At 37.8% G+C, this 13752-nt stretch overlaps 1 protein-coding gene across 1 annotated transcript in view; it reads left to right on the forward strand.

Moving 5' to 3' along the window:
* The window catches only part of LOC126334860 (zinc finger-containing ubiquitin peptidase 1-like), a 334584-nt gene that overhangs the window by 237452 nt on the left and 83380 nt on the right, over positions 1–13752 (forward strand). The gene's annotated exons all lie outside the window — the stretch shown is intronic.

The following is a 13752-nucleotide window of genomic DNA, read 5'->3' on the forward strand; positions in this document are numbered from 1 at the left end:
AAAGGTCAGGAAGAACACAAGAATAGAATCGGATCACTATCTTACAAAAGTTAAGTGCCTTTGGGTTCCAAACAGGGACAGACAGTTCCAAACAGGGACAGACAGCCACAGTCGAATAGAAGAACAGAAAACATAAAGGTAGACAAAGATTAATTAAGACACAATCAATCCAAATATGAGGAAGGAATTGAATCATTCAATGAATGGGACGACATGAATTGAAATATGGCGAAACAGGCTGAACTATGGGGAAAGGAAGAAAAGAAACGGAAGCACTGGTGGTGGAAAAAGGAATGTGAGGAAGCGGTAGAGACTCACAGGAAAGCCTGGAGAGACTGGTGCAGCAAGAAGGACCCGGAAAAATGGGAAGTTTTCTTAGAAGCAAGAAAGGAAGCAGCCCGAACAATAAGATGGACCAGAAGACAGAAGATGAAGCAGGAACTGGACGAGATTGAGACCAACTTCAGGAAAAATAACAGCAGACACTTTTTCCTGAAATTCGGAAAGAGTCTGATTGGATACATGGATAGAGAACTGTTTATAAGAGATAAGAAAGGGGAGCTGGCTGTTAGTGCAAAGGAGAACTGTCGGATTTTTGCAGAGCATTTTCACAACCTGCTGAACTGTGAACCACCTGAAAGAGAGCTGGAACTGGGGACTGACACAGAAGAGAGAGAGCCACACCCTCCAACCAGGGATGAAGGCACACATGCCATAAGCGATCTAAAGAATAATAAGGCAGCTGGAGAAGATGGTATAGCAGCCGAGATGATAAAGTGGGGAGGCAACAAAGCAATAGACAACATGACCAACATAATTCACCAGATATGGAGAGCAAAGAAGTTGCCAGAAGGATGGAAGAATGCAATTGTAGTACCAATACATAAGTAGGGGGACAAGAGAGATACAAACAACTACAGAGGAATATCGCTACTAGAGGTCGGATACTAGGTGCTGTCAAAACTATTGCTCAGGGGAGTAGAAGAACAGGTAGAAAGTACAGTTGGTGACTACCAAGCAGGATTCAGGAAGGGAAGAGGCTGTATAGAACAGATATTTATCCTGAAGCAACTGATAGAACAGAGGGCCTTATAAAACAGAAAGACAGTAATAACCTTTGTGGACTTCACAAAGGCATATGACTCCATCAACAGACAGACTCTTGTTAGGATCCTGAAGAACAGAGGACTTGATGGAACTACACAAGAACTCATAAAAGAAATTCTGACAGCCACAAAAGCAAGGGTGAGATTCAGAGAGCACTGTCAGAAGAATTTGCATACAAGACTGGTGTTAAACAGGGAGATGGATTGTCACCATTGTTGTTCAATATAGCACTGGACGAAGTGATCAGGCAGTGGAGAGCAATAAATGAGGAAATGGGAATACGAAAGACCCATGTGGGGGATAAAAAGGACAACAGGGCTAAAGTGGAGTGCCTAGCCTTTGCAGATGACATAGCAATAGTAAGTGAGACGGAGGAAGACGCAAAGACACAACTCGACAACTTAAGTAAGGTAGCCAGAAAGGTGAGACTGAGGATCGCCTATAACAAGACAAAGACATTAAATGCCACATTAAATGCCACTGCAGACTGGGAAACACAGGAAGGCACTGTGCAAATGGTGGACAAATTTAAATATCTGGGAGAATTTATAACAGGAGCAAGGAGGGAATAACAGAGAGGATAAGGAAGATGAGGTCAGCCTTCTTCATGACGAGAGACATATACAATAAAAAGAATATATCCACAGAGGCAAAAATACGCCACTGCAAGGCAACGGTGAGGAATGTAGTATATTATGCTGCTGAGACGATGATACAAGGAAGAAATGGGGTATTACCACTAGAGAAAGAAGAGAGAAAAACACTAGGTCCCAAAAGAGGTAGAGAGAGGTGGATGCGAAGACCTAGGGAAGAATTGTACCGGAACATGAGAACACTATAGGGGGAAATCAGATTCAAAAGGGCAAGGTTTGCTGGGCATGTAGTTAGGATGAGCATGGACAGAATGACGAAGAGAGTGTGGGAAACAACAGGGAGGACAAGGGGAAAGACAGGAACCAAGTGGTTGTTGAACTTCGGAAGGACTGGTTGGAATTGGGGATCAAGGGCGAAGGAAAGGAAAATTGGAGGAACAAATATACACTGACCAATATGCCGGAGATCAGTGACAGAGAAGAATACAGGAAAAGATTAGTGTGTCGCCAGTGGAGCCGACAGGAGAAACAGAAACTGAAGATCTCGGAAGAAGACTGGGAGAGAAGAAGAGAAAGAATGAAGAGGTTCTGGGAGAAGAAGAGAAAAATGCAATCCAAGAAGGGGCTACCCGTGATCCTACAGAGGCCGTAATGCAAGAAGAAGAAGAAGGCTTCTGCCTCAAGAGATGGATAAGTGAATGCCCTTTTTCCTGTCTCATACTGAAAAATGCATATGAGCATGCCAGACCAATCAGAATTACATACTATATGCAGCAGTAAAGAGCTGTAGGTCATTCCACCATTTGCATGGGAATCACTCATACAACCCATCCTGCAACATTGTTCAAGTGCGTGGGCCCATACCAAATAGGACTAACAGAGGATATTGAATATATACATAGAAGAGCAGCACAAATGGTTCCATGTTTGTTTGACCTAAGGGAGAGTGTTACAAAGATGCTGAAGAAACTGAACTGACAGACTGTTAGAGATATAAACTATCCCAAGAAAGGCCACTTACAAAGTTTCAAGAACCTGCTTTAAATTATGACTCTAGGAACATACTAGAACCTCCTAACTATCACTCCTGTAGGGATCATGAGGCATTTAAACAGTCACTCTACCCAGGCTCCGCACATGAATGGAACAGGAAAAAACCTGAATAACTGGTTCATCAGATAGTACCCTCTGCATGCACTTCACAGTCGTTTGCGGAGTATAAAAATATTGTTATTTGTGTTTGACTGGAAAGCCATTATGTAATACAGACAAGGAGCAGATTTCTAGAAAGATATTCAAGCCCTTTTTCCTCTTCATTTCTGATATTACCAAATGCATTAAAGCATTTTCCAGAGCTATAATGTATACTAGATAATACAAGCGTACTGGCTAAGAGCCAGATGCAACTGTACTGCACAGATATAATATTGTTGAATTAACATATAATTCCCTAATGTTGCAGTTGCAGGAAATTAACAGTGACTTAACATATTTAAGGACTGGATGCCATTGTACAGACTCTTAATAAAATTCCTTGTTTTAAATTTTTTCATTGGCCAGCTGGACAGCAAACTCATTGACAAGTGATAACAAAATATCAGCTTGGTTTAGCCTTAACATATTTAGCTATGTCACATAGATAACTTGCACAACATGTCATAATGACATGTAGGGAGTCTGTTTACAGATTCATTAATATAATTCTTCTTTATATATGCATACTAACGCTCGTTTACTGATTATGCGCAGAGTTAAGGGTGCCTATACCTGGGGGCAAGGGAGGGGTGTGGGATGAGGCGTGACCCCCACCTAGCTCTCAGGGGGAAAGGAAAAATATAGGTGTTTTTGATTCAAGAAAATGATTTAAAAGTCAGTATTTTGCAGGTTTTTAATAAGATCAGAAGGGGAACTTTTTTATGGCTACTTACAAGTCACCATTCAGCTTCCAAAATGGTAAAAATACTCCATACCACCAGATCCTGGGACGCCCTTGTGCAGAGTAATAAGTACATTAGTTCAATAACAACAGCAAGTGTGTTAATGTTGTACTATATGTGTCCAGTAAGTTTACAATTAAAATTTGTGTATGAAATAGCAAGAGTTGTCAGGAAAAAATTAATTTGCTTTTGAAGATAACTTAGTTATTTGTAATGGAACTTGCATCATTGGAGAAATGGTGGGAAATTTAGGTTGTGCATAATTGAGCCTTTTTTGTAAATCCAAAGTCAACAAAAGCTGAGTAATGAATACATTTTGTATTATTATGAGTCATTCACTACAAAGTTCTATACAGAGATGCCAACAAGATGATTGTAAATGGCTACAGGATATGTGTTACAGCTTATAGTGTGGCAGTTTCAGAACAGTGTTGATCATAGTTGTTTAAGACACATTTTATTGTATTATTCCAGTAGCACACAAGACCTATGCCAAAAAACCTGGGTGTTTTTTCAATTTTTGTGCTACAGTGAAACTTCTTGTTCTTGTGGTCTTCAGTTTAAAGGCTGGTTTCATGCAACTCTCCATGAGAGTCTTTCCTGAGAAGGCTATATCATCTCTGCATAAGAAGTGCAACCTACATACATTAGGACCTGCTTGCTGTAATTGAACCTTGGTATTTCTCTACAATTTTTACCCCTCCTTCCAACCCCGTGGCCAACCACTCCCTTCCGTTAGTAAGACAATTCTTTATGCTCGGGACATGTCCTGACCTCTTCTTTGGCTCAAGTTGTGCTATAAGTCCTGAGCCGGTTTCAGTACCTCTTCACTTGTCATACAATCGACACATCTGATCTTTAGCATTCTCCTGTAGTGACACACTTCAAAAACTGATTCTGTCTTCTTAGCTGAACTGTTTGTTGTTCACATGTCACTTTCTTACAATGCTTTACCCCAATTACGAGGGTTGAATGAAAGGTAATGCCTCCACCTTCATTAATACATTTGGATGGGAATATTTTAATAAATCAAATGCAGAAATAATACTTAAAATGTGATCTTTATTTGCCAATATTCAGTTTTCCACGTAATCACCAGCCAATTGGATACATTTCTGCCGATGATGAACATGTTTTCTGAAGCCATCACAGAAGGACTCGACACTGTTTATGCAATCACAGTCCCACAATTATCTCAATGTCTCCATCAGATGGGTAATGATGTCCCTGCAGATCATCTTTGATTATTGGGAACAGATGGAAGTCAGCCGGTGCTAAATCTGGACTGTATGGAGGATGCTGTACAGTGGTGAGATTCAGTCTCTGAAGTTCTGCTATGGTGGCACATGAAGTGTGTGGTTTGGCATTGTCATGCTGCAAGAAAGCATTTCCCTTTTCCATTTGGACCCTTGCTAGCCATCATTTCATTGTTTGCAGCATTGTGATGTAACACTCTGAATTTATTGTTGTTCCACGATCAAGGAAATCAGCATAGATAACACCATCTGCATCCCAGAACACCATGGCCATGATTTTTCCAGCTGAGGACTGCGCCTTGAATTTCATTTTCTGGGGTGTGTCTTTGTATCGATATTCCATAGACTGATGTTTCATCTCCGGGTTGTAATGGTGTTCCCACGTTTCGTCTCCTGTCACAATTGAATGGAGAAAGGCGTCACCTTCATTCTCATAATGTCAGAGAAGTTCCTGGCGAATTTCAAGTCTGTGTGTTTTTATTTCAGGTGTCAGCAGCTGGGGTACGCATCGTGCACAGATCTTCCGATAGCCAAGCAAAGCAATAATATGACTCATGTTCTTGTGAAATGCTGATTGTGCTTGCAGTTTCTTTCTGAGTGATAAGACGATTGTTCCTAATCAAACTGTCGATATTTTGCTTGTGAAACTCAGTGGTTGCTGCCACATGACGTCCAACTCTTTGTTTGTCATGCATGTCAGATATTCCCGCCTCAACATCTTTAAACTTACTTTCCCAATGACACACAGTATTCACATCAACACAATCACCATAAACTGCTTTCATTATCTGATGAATATCCTTTGGAGTGACACCTTCTGCTGTCAAGAATTCAGTGACTGTACGTTGCTTAAATTGCATTGACCAACCGTCTGCGCAGGGTTCCATACTTTACACTGGAACAACACAACCATTCAATGCTAAGGCTTCCCGCCAACTACAGCTGTAGATAAGAGGCTACAGAACAAGCCAGTACCTGCTGCATACCGATGCTGCCAACTGTTGAAGAGTTATGAAGGTGGAAGCATTACTTTTCAGTCAACCCTCGTACATGTGGTCAGAACAGATTCCCTAACAATTAAATGTCTAGTCGATGTCAACATATTACTCTTTTACAGAAACACTGTTCTTGTCATTGTCAGTCTGAATTGCATGTCCTCTCTACTCTGCCCATTATCAGCTATTTCTTTGCCCAAAGGGTAAAGCTCATTAACATCTTTAATATGTTGTTTCCTCGTTTAATCCCCACAGCATCACCTGGTTTAATTGAAGTACATTCTGTTAGCCATGTCTTAATCTTGTTGATATTTATTTTATACCCTCTTTTCAAGACACTGTTCTTACTGTTAACTCTCCCTAGTTCCTTGCTATCTCTGACAGAATTTCAGTGCCACTGGCAAACTTCAAACTTTTTATTCTTCTCTCTGAACTTTAATTTCCTTTGCAGTGTTCTGATAATTTCATATTTTAATGTCTAATTTTCCATCTTATCTTCATTTACTTTTTCTTTTCTTTTCATATTTGTTCAAGTTTGGTTCCTTCATGTTACTGCTCTGTATATTCCTTACACTTTTCAGCCTTTTCTGCTCTGGTTAGTACTGGTTTGCCATGTAAGCTCTTTATCTCCATAGAGGTGCTTCTCTTTTCTCTGAAGGTTTCTTTAATTTTCCTGCAGGCAGGATAATAGTAAAATCAGTGAAAGTCATTATTTTTCAGTGGCCAGATACAGTGGTCATGTGTGTGTGAGTCGCATGAATATGTTTGTGTTGTCTATTTTAGAATGACTTTTGGCCGAAGGCTAACATGTTTAGCAATCTTTTTGTTGTGCCTGTTTGTGACTCAGCATCTGTATATGGTGAGTAACAATCTATCCTTTACATAATATTCTCATTATTTTTCATGTTGGACAGTTTTAGTCTATATTATTCAGTTTTGGCCTTCAAAGTAAAATGTAATATCATAAATCTTAAAAAAAACATATATGAAAAGAAGTTTGTGTCCAACAAAGAAACATTTTATGTGGCAAACAGATTGGAAAATTAGAAAATTCCATTGAGAAGGCTTTGAGTTACAGTTTTGTTTACAACCTTGTGCACCAGCAAGTGAGTCTTGACCTGTATATTGGGAATGTTAACTAAGTGATGTGTGGCCATCAACAACATGAGGACATTTGACAAATCTCAAGATAAGTTTGAAATTTCACAAAAGAAAAATGGTACAATCAAATATGAAATGTCTGCATTGTAAGTTTATGAAAAATGTTTTCTTTTGATGGCTGACATCAGAACCAGCTGGAGAGATACTTTTAGAACATTGATCAGCTGTTGAAAAATACTTCCTCCACTTCATATCCCAACACAGAAACAACTGATGAGTTCTATGAAATACAATAAAATTGTTAAACTATTAAAAGACAAAACTACCAAAGCAGGAATTATGTTTGCTTGTGCAGGTGCTCATACATGTTGAAGATTCACACGTTTCTTTCAGAAGAGAGATCCATTAATACATCTAATTTATAATGAGCTCACAAACCTTGTCATAACACTCATGAACTGATTTTGTGTTAATGCTATTCCACTTAGTATCATTTTGTGATAAGTAATACTTCCTGTTGGCAACATAGTGCTCAGCACCAGAGAAACTGAATATCTCAAGAAGCTAATCACAAGAAGGATACTGTACTTCCAGGCAAGCTATAAAGCACTAAGCATCTGCTTGAACACACGTTTTGGGAAAGTCTTCTTTATATAAACCTTTGTTGTGATATCTTTGATGCTGCAATGAGGTCAATCAATCAATCAATCAATCAAATTTTATTATCACGTAACATGCCTTATACAATCAAGGATTGCGACATAGGTGACTTGTCAGTTTTTATACTACATACAGACTAATAAACTTAATTTTAGGTTATAATACATGTGTTGCTATACAGGTATTTTACACATTTGTCATAATAAAGTATTTTACACATTTGTCATAATACATATTGTGGTGATCTATACAATTATTTTTACATGGTTATCATTCAAGAATTCTTCTACCATATAGTAGCATTTATTTTTTAGATATGTTTCCAAGTCTCCTTCAGTATATTTTAGAGGTGGGTCACATTTCCCCTTCCAGATAGTATTTGTAAATTTCATGCCCATATAATGTGGAGTTTTTTCATATAGTGTTAGTCTATGGGTAGGTAACATGTAACTTGCTCTATGCCTGGTCTCATACTGATGCAAGAAGCAGTTGCCTTCAAAAAGTTGTGGGTTTCTTTTTGTGAATATGAGAAGCTCATATATATATATAAGCTAGGTATGGACATTAGATCTAGTTTCTCAAATATAGGTTTGCAGTGTTGTCTCCTTTTTGCTCCTACCATGGCTCGGATTATCTTTTTTTGTAGCCTAAAGGCTTTGAGCAGATTTGTTTTCTCAGACCCCCAAAAAATTATACTATACCTTATGACTGATACAAAATATGCATAATATACAGTTTTCTTTACAGCTAAATCAGTAATGCTATATAGGACATTCATGCCATATACGAGACTGTTCAGTCGACTTAGTATGCTGTCTACATGGTAACCCCACAGCATATTCTTATTCACTAGTACCCCAAGGAATTTGACACAGTTTGCAGTGTCCAATTTTTTGTCTTTGTATGTTATTTCATTTATACATTGAGCCGATTGTTTTGTGGTGAAATGAACAATTTCTGTTTTTGTAAGATTTAATTTCAAGCTGTTATTTTTGACCCATTTCTCCACTTCCCCAAGTGTTTGCTCAATACGATGGATTAAGTCTTTATCAGTTTTGCAGCATACTATTGCTGTTGAGTCATCTGCGTAGAGGATGGTATCGGACTGAACCTGGCATGGCATATCATTAATATAATACAAAAATAGTAGAGGCCCTAATATAGAACCTTGTGGTACGCCTAACTGAGTGTGTTTCCAGCCAGAGACTAATTTTTTGTTACTGTTGTTTACAAGTACTCTTTGTTTCCTGTTTGCCAAGTATGACGACATCCAATTAAGAGATTTTCCTTGAAAACCATAGTTTGTCAGTTTTTGGAGAAGCAGGTCATTATTTACCGTATCAAAAGCTTTGGTAAGATCACAGAAGATGCCCGATACACACAGTCTATCGTCAAGACATCTGCTAACTTTTGTGACCAGTTCGTTTATTGCCCAAGTTGTGCTGCAGCCTTTCCTGAAACCATACTGATTGCGTAAAATAATGCTGTGGGATGAATTGTAATTTTGCATCTGATCACATGCTGCTCTTTCAAATATTTTTGAAAAAATTGGTAATAGTGAGATAGGCCTATAGTTTCCCATTTCATCTTGTTTGCCTTTTTTATGAATTGGCCTTACTTCTGCATATTTTAATCGGTCTGGGAAACATCCTTCATCAAAAGACTGGTTGATTAAGAGGGAGAGTGGATGCGCAATACTATGACAGGCTATTTTTATTATTTTAGTGGGGACCTCATCCCAACCCACAGAGTTTAAATTTTTTAGGGACATTATGATTTTTATAACATCAGAGCTGGAAACATGGGAAAATTTAAAACCCGTGCAATTTTGCTCTGCAGCACTACCCTTTGTACTTGGTAGTTTTATTACAATTTATGAAGAAGTCATTGAAGGATTCACAAATGGTACTGGGATCTGTAACAGCTCTACCATTTATCATTAGTTTTGAGGGGCATTTTTTCTCCATTTCATTGCCGACCTCACTTCTTATAACAGACCAAACAGCTTTTGATTTGTTTTTAGCATTTGAGATATAGCTATTATTTGCAATACGCTTTGCTAATTTAACTACTTTGTCAAATATTTTTTTGTATGTGCTTACGTATTTAAGAAATTCAGGACTTCGATTTACTTTTGCCTCCATATGCAGTTTCCTCTTTGTAGCACTAGACACTTTTATTCCTTTTGTTATCCATGATCTATTTTTAAGAGTCCTAGTCTGTACTGTTATAACCGGGAAACATTCATTGAATACACTCATGAATTCAGTTAAAAAGTTATTGTAGTTTTCATTTGTGGAAGTGTCTTTGCTGACTGACCACACAGTGGAGTTTAGTTTTTTAATAAATTCCTCTACATTTCCTTCACTAAAGCTCCTACATCTTTTTGTTGGGCAGGCTGGGTTTAGTTTTGATAGTGATACAAATAGTGCTGAATGGTCTGAGACTCCTAGATCTAGAATAAATTTTTCTTTTACACTGTAATTATAACTGCTAACAACATTATCTATACAAGTTGAAGAGGTTGCTGTAATTCTTGTGCATTGATCAAAATTTAGATTTAGCCCATATGTAGCTACCAGGTTCTTTAAATGTAAAGAAAATTTGTCATCAGTTCTTACATCAATGTTGAAATCAGCACATATAACTATTTTCTTATGCATTTTTCCTGTTTTTAATTTATATAACAATGTCTCAAATTTTTCTAGGAATACAGAACTTATGTGGTACCCAGGGGTGCGATATATACTGATGATTAGCATGTTATACTCTCTAAGTTCAATGCAACAACTCTCAAATGTATGTTCTTCATTTAAATAGCTAAAATTCTGTCTTATTTCATAGCCTATTGTGGAATGCACTAGTATGCAAGAGCCACCATACCCATTAGTCCTACAGAAGTAGGTAGCTAGTTTGTAACCTGTAAGTTTATTGAGGAGTTCGATATTTTCAGGTTCAAGCCAATGCTCATTTAGACATATTACCTTTACAGATTGTTTCATACTTTCTAACAAAATTTCTATATCATAAAGCTTGCTGATCATTCCTTCAGATAGACCTCTAATGTTCAAATGCATAATGAAATTACTACTGCAAACATTACCAGCTAAAGCATCTTTAAAACTAACTTTTTTACTACGTAATGGCACTTCCACATGCGTTTTCAGTACTTGCACTGAGTTTTTAATGTTGGGCCAAAGTCGGTTGGAATTGGCCCATTTCGCTAGTTTCCCTGCATGCTATCATTTAGGGCGATAACGTGTTTGTTTTCACAACTCCTTTCGCGCAATATTTCATCAACAGCTTTGTTTATATCTGATGCGAGTCTCATCTTACCAGATCGATTTAGGTGCTGTCCATGCTTTGTGAAATAAGTTTTTTCATATATGCTGACGTCAAGTAGTCTTACGTTTTTGAATTTCGAACAGAAGTGTTTTAATTTTTGATTTGTTCGCCGAATTTCACTGTTTACACACGACCAGTCGGCCAGGTCAAATCTCATGGGTACATTAGTTACTATTACATTTGTAGTTGACAGCAGTTGCAGGATAACGAGCAGTTTTTTTATATATCCACTGGCTTCGTTACAGTAAACGTCGTTCGATCCCGCTATGAGAACAACACAGTCACTTTTACTGGAACTGGCACATTCTGTTTCTACATTTCTAATCACGTTTCCAAACTTAGCCCCTGGCTTAACGATGGCAGACACTTTCACGATCTCTTTAGCACTGTTTGAGACATTACGTGCATGGCTGTCTCCGAATATTTTTACCTTGGCTCCATGTTGCATTCCTTTTTGTGTGGTAGTAGTATTGTTCTTGGCAGATTTCGTCTTTGTTTCTAAGCGTCCACTTTCACCCAGGTCCTCTTCTACTACTAATACACTGTTTTCTTCTGAAACGTCTCTTCCTGGATTTTTAGACACCGCACCTTCCTTGTTTACACGCAAGTTACAAGTTTCAGAACACTTACTTTTGTTTACTTTTGAACGACGAGTATTATTATTCGTCAAAATGTTGTATTTGTGTTCCAATGCAGCACATTTCACTTGTAAAGCTTCAAGATCACTTTGTAACACTCTAATTATTGCATCTTTGTCTCTAATAATGTCAATATACTTTTTCTCATACGTTTCCGTTACACATGCATCACACAACCATGAGTGGTCCACTTTTATCAGTTTTATGTTCATTTTGCAACAGTTTTCGTGAAACCACCACTTACAGCATTTGCATTGGATACCTTTCCTTACTTTTTTGTTGCACAGCCTACAATTATTACCACCTTTCACTTCATTATCATCACTTTTGTCGGAGCAATTTACACCTACTAGTCCAATCGGCGCCATCTTGTTGAAAGAAGGGTCATACAAAAACATAGTGAAATTAGTTTCAGTTCTCCCAGTGCACTAATTGGTTAATGGAAACTATTGACATTAGAAGAGAAAACTAGAGTAGTGACAGGTATCCAGGTGAAGTTGACTGGAGTCAGTTTTTTGAGAAGATATATACCTCTGGAGAAAAGAAATATCCTAGCATTACAGAAATTGTGAGGGTTGCACTTGCACTTTTGCATGGCAATATGGATGTAGAAAGGGAATTCTCATGTCAAGGAACATCTCTAATGAAGACACCGAAAGAAATATATGTGAAAGACATTGGATGTTCCATTGGCTGGTAGAGATGCTGTGGTGAATATGTTTCAGCGAAGGATCACTTTGTAGTTATCACTGAGGAACTTCTTCAGCTGGCATGCATACCTCATGTCAGATACAAGCAGTACTGTGGAGGTACGAAGAGAGTAGGTGAGGAAACAAAGGGTCTTTCAAGCAAGTATGAGGGTTGAGTTAGAAAAAGGAAAAGTAAACACTGAACATGGTAAACAGGTATTAAAGAAACTAAAAGAGTTAGAAAAAGAGAAAAGAATGAATGTTTACAGATTGCTGGATGATGCAAACAAGTGCTTAAAAGAAGCAATACATAAAAAGAACTTGGTGGAAATTAGTGTGGCTCAAGTAATGTTGAAGAGTGTTATGAAACTAGGAAACAAGAAGTAGAGAATTAGAACAGGTACAGCAAGCAGTTGATAAGTGAAAATGACATATTGTATTTTCTCCCCAAAGAAGGAAAAACAAAACAAGCACCCAACTTTGGAAACATGAATAGATGATTTTCTACATTATATTTAAAAATTAAAACTTTTAAATATTTTTTTTTATATTACTCTGAAAATTTTATGGTTCATCTGCGCCTTAAACTTGATTTTAATTTTAGATATACTGAATTTATGCAAATCTAATGCACACATTTTTTTTACCATATACAGTATTCAACACTGTAGTGTGCATACGATTTGATGGTGTATTACATTCAAGTCCAAACTTGAATCCATTCTCACTGGCAAAGTCACTGAAATTTAGGTATTGTTCCTTACACCACAATGCATTGTTGTAATTCTCAACTTTCTGACATTATTATTGGCCTGTTAATAGGTAGTGGGTTTGCATTAGGTAGTCGCTAAAGAGAAGGCAAGCAGAGACGAACATCATATGATGTTACATTCAAGTGTAATATAATTCTTTATGCTGAAAAATACAGTTAACAGGAGGGCAGGATGAGGGTTGAAAGTGACTGAGAGTAACATTTGCTTATGGAAGAAACAGAAATTGACATTATTTGTGACTACCTCTACAAAATGAAATTCACTGTCCATTGCAAAGCTGGACAACTATATCTACATCTACATGATTACTCTGCAATTCACATTTAAGTGCTTGGTAGAGGGTTCATCGAACCGCAATCATACTATCTCTCTACCATTCCACTCCCGAACAGCGCGCGGGAAAAACGAACACCTAAACCTTTCTGTTCGAGCTCTGATTTCACTTATTGTATTTTGATGATCATTCCTACCTATGTAGGTTGGGCTCAACAAAATATTTTCCCATTCAGAAGAGAAAGTTGGTGACTGAAATTTCGTAAATAGATCTCGCCGCGACAAAAAACGTCTTTGCTTTAATGACTTCCATCCCAACTCGCGTATCATATCTGCCACACACTCTCCCCTATTACATGATAATACAAAACGAGCTGCCCTTTTT

The sequence above is a fragment of the Schistocerca gregaria genome, chromosome 2 (genome assembly GCF_023897955.1).
Source record: "Schistocerca gregaria isolate iqSchGreg1 chromosome 2, iqSchGreg1.2, whole genome shotgun sequence".
Taxonomy (NCBI): domain Eukaryota; kingdom Metazoa; phylum Arthropoda; class Insecta; order Orthoptera; family Acrididae; genus Schistocerca; species Schistocerca gregaria.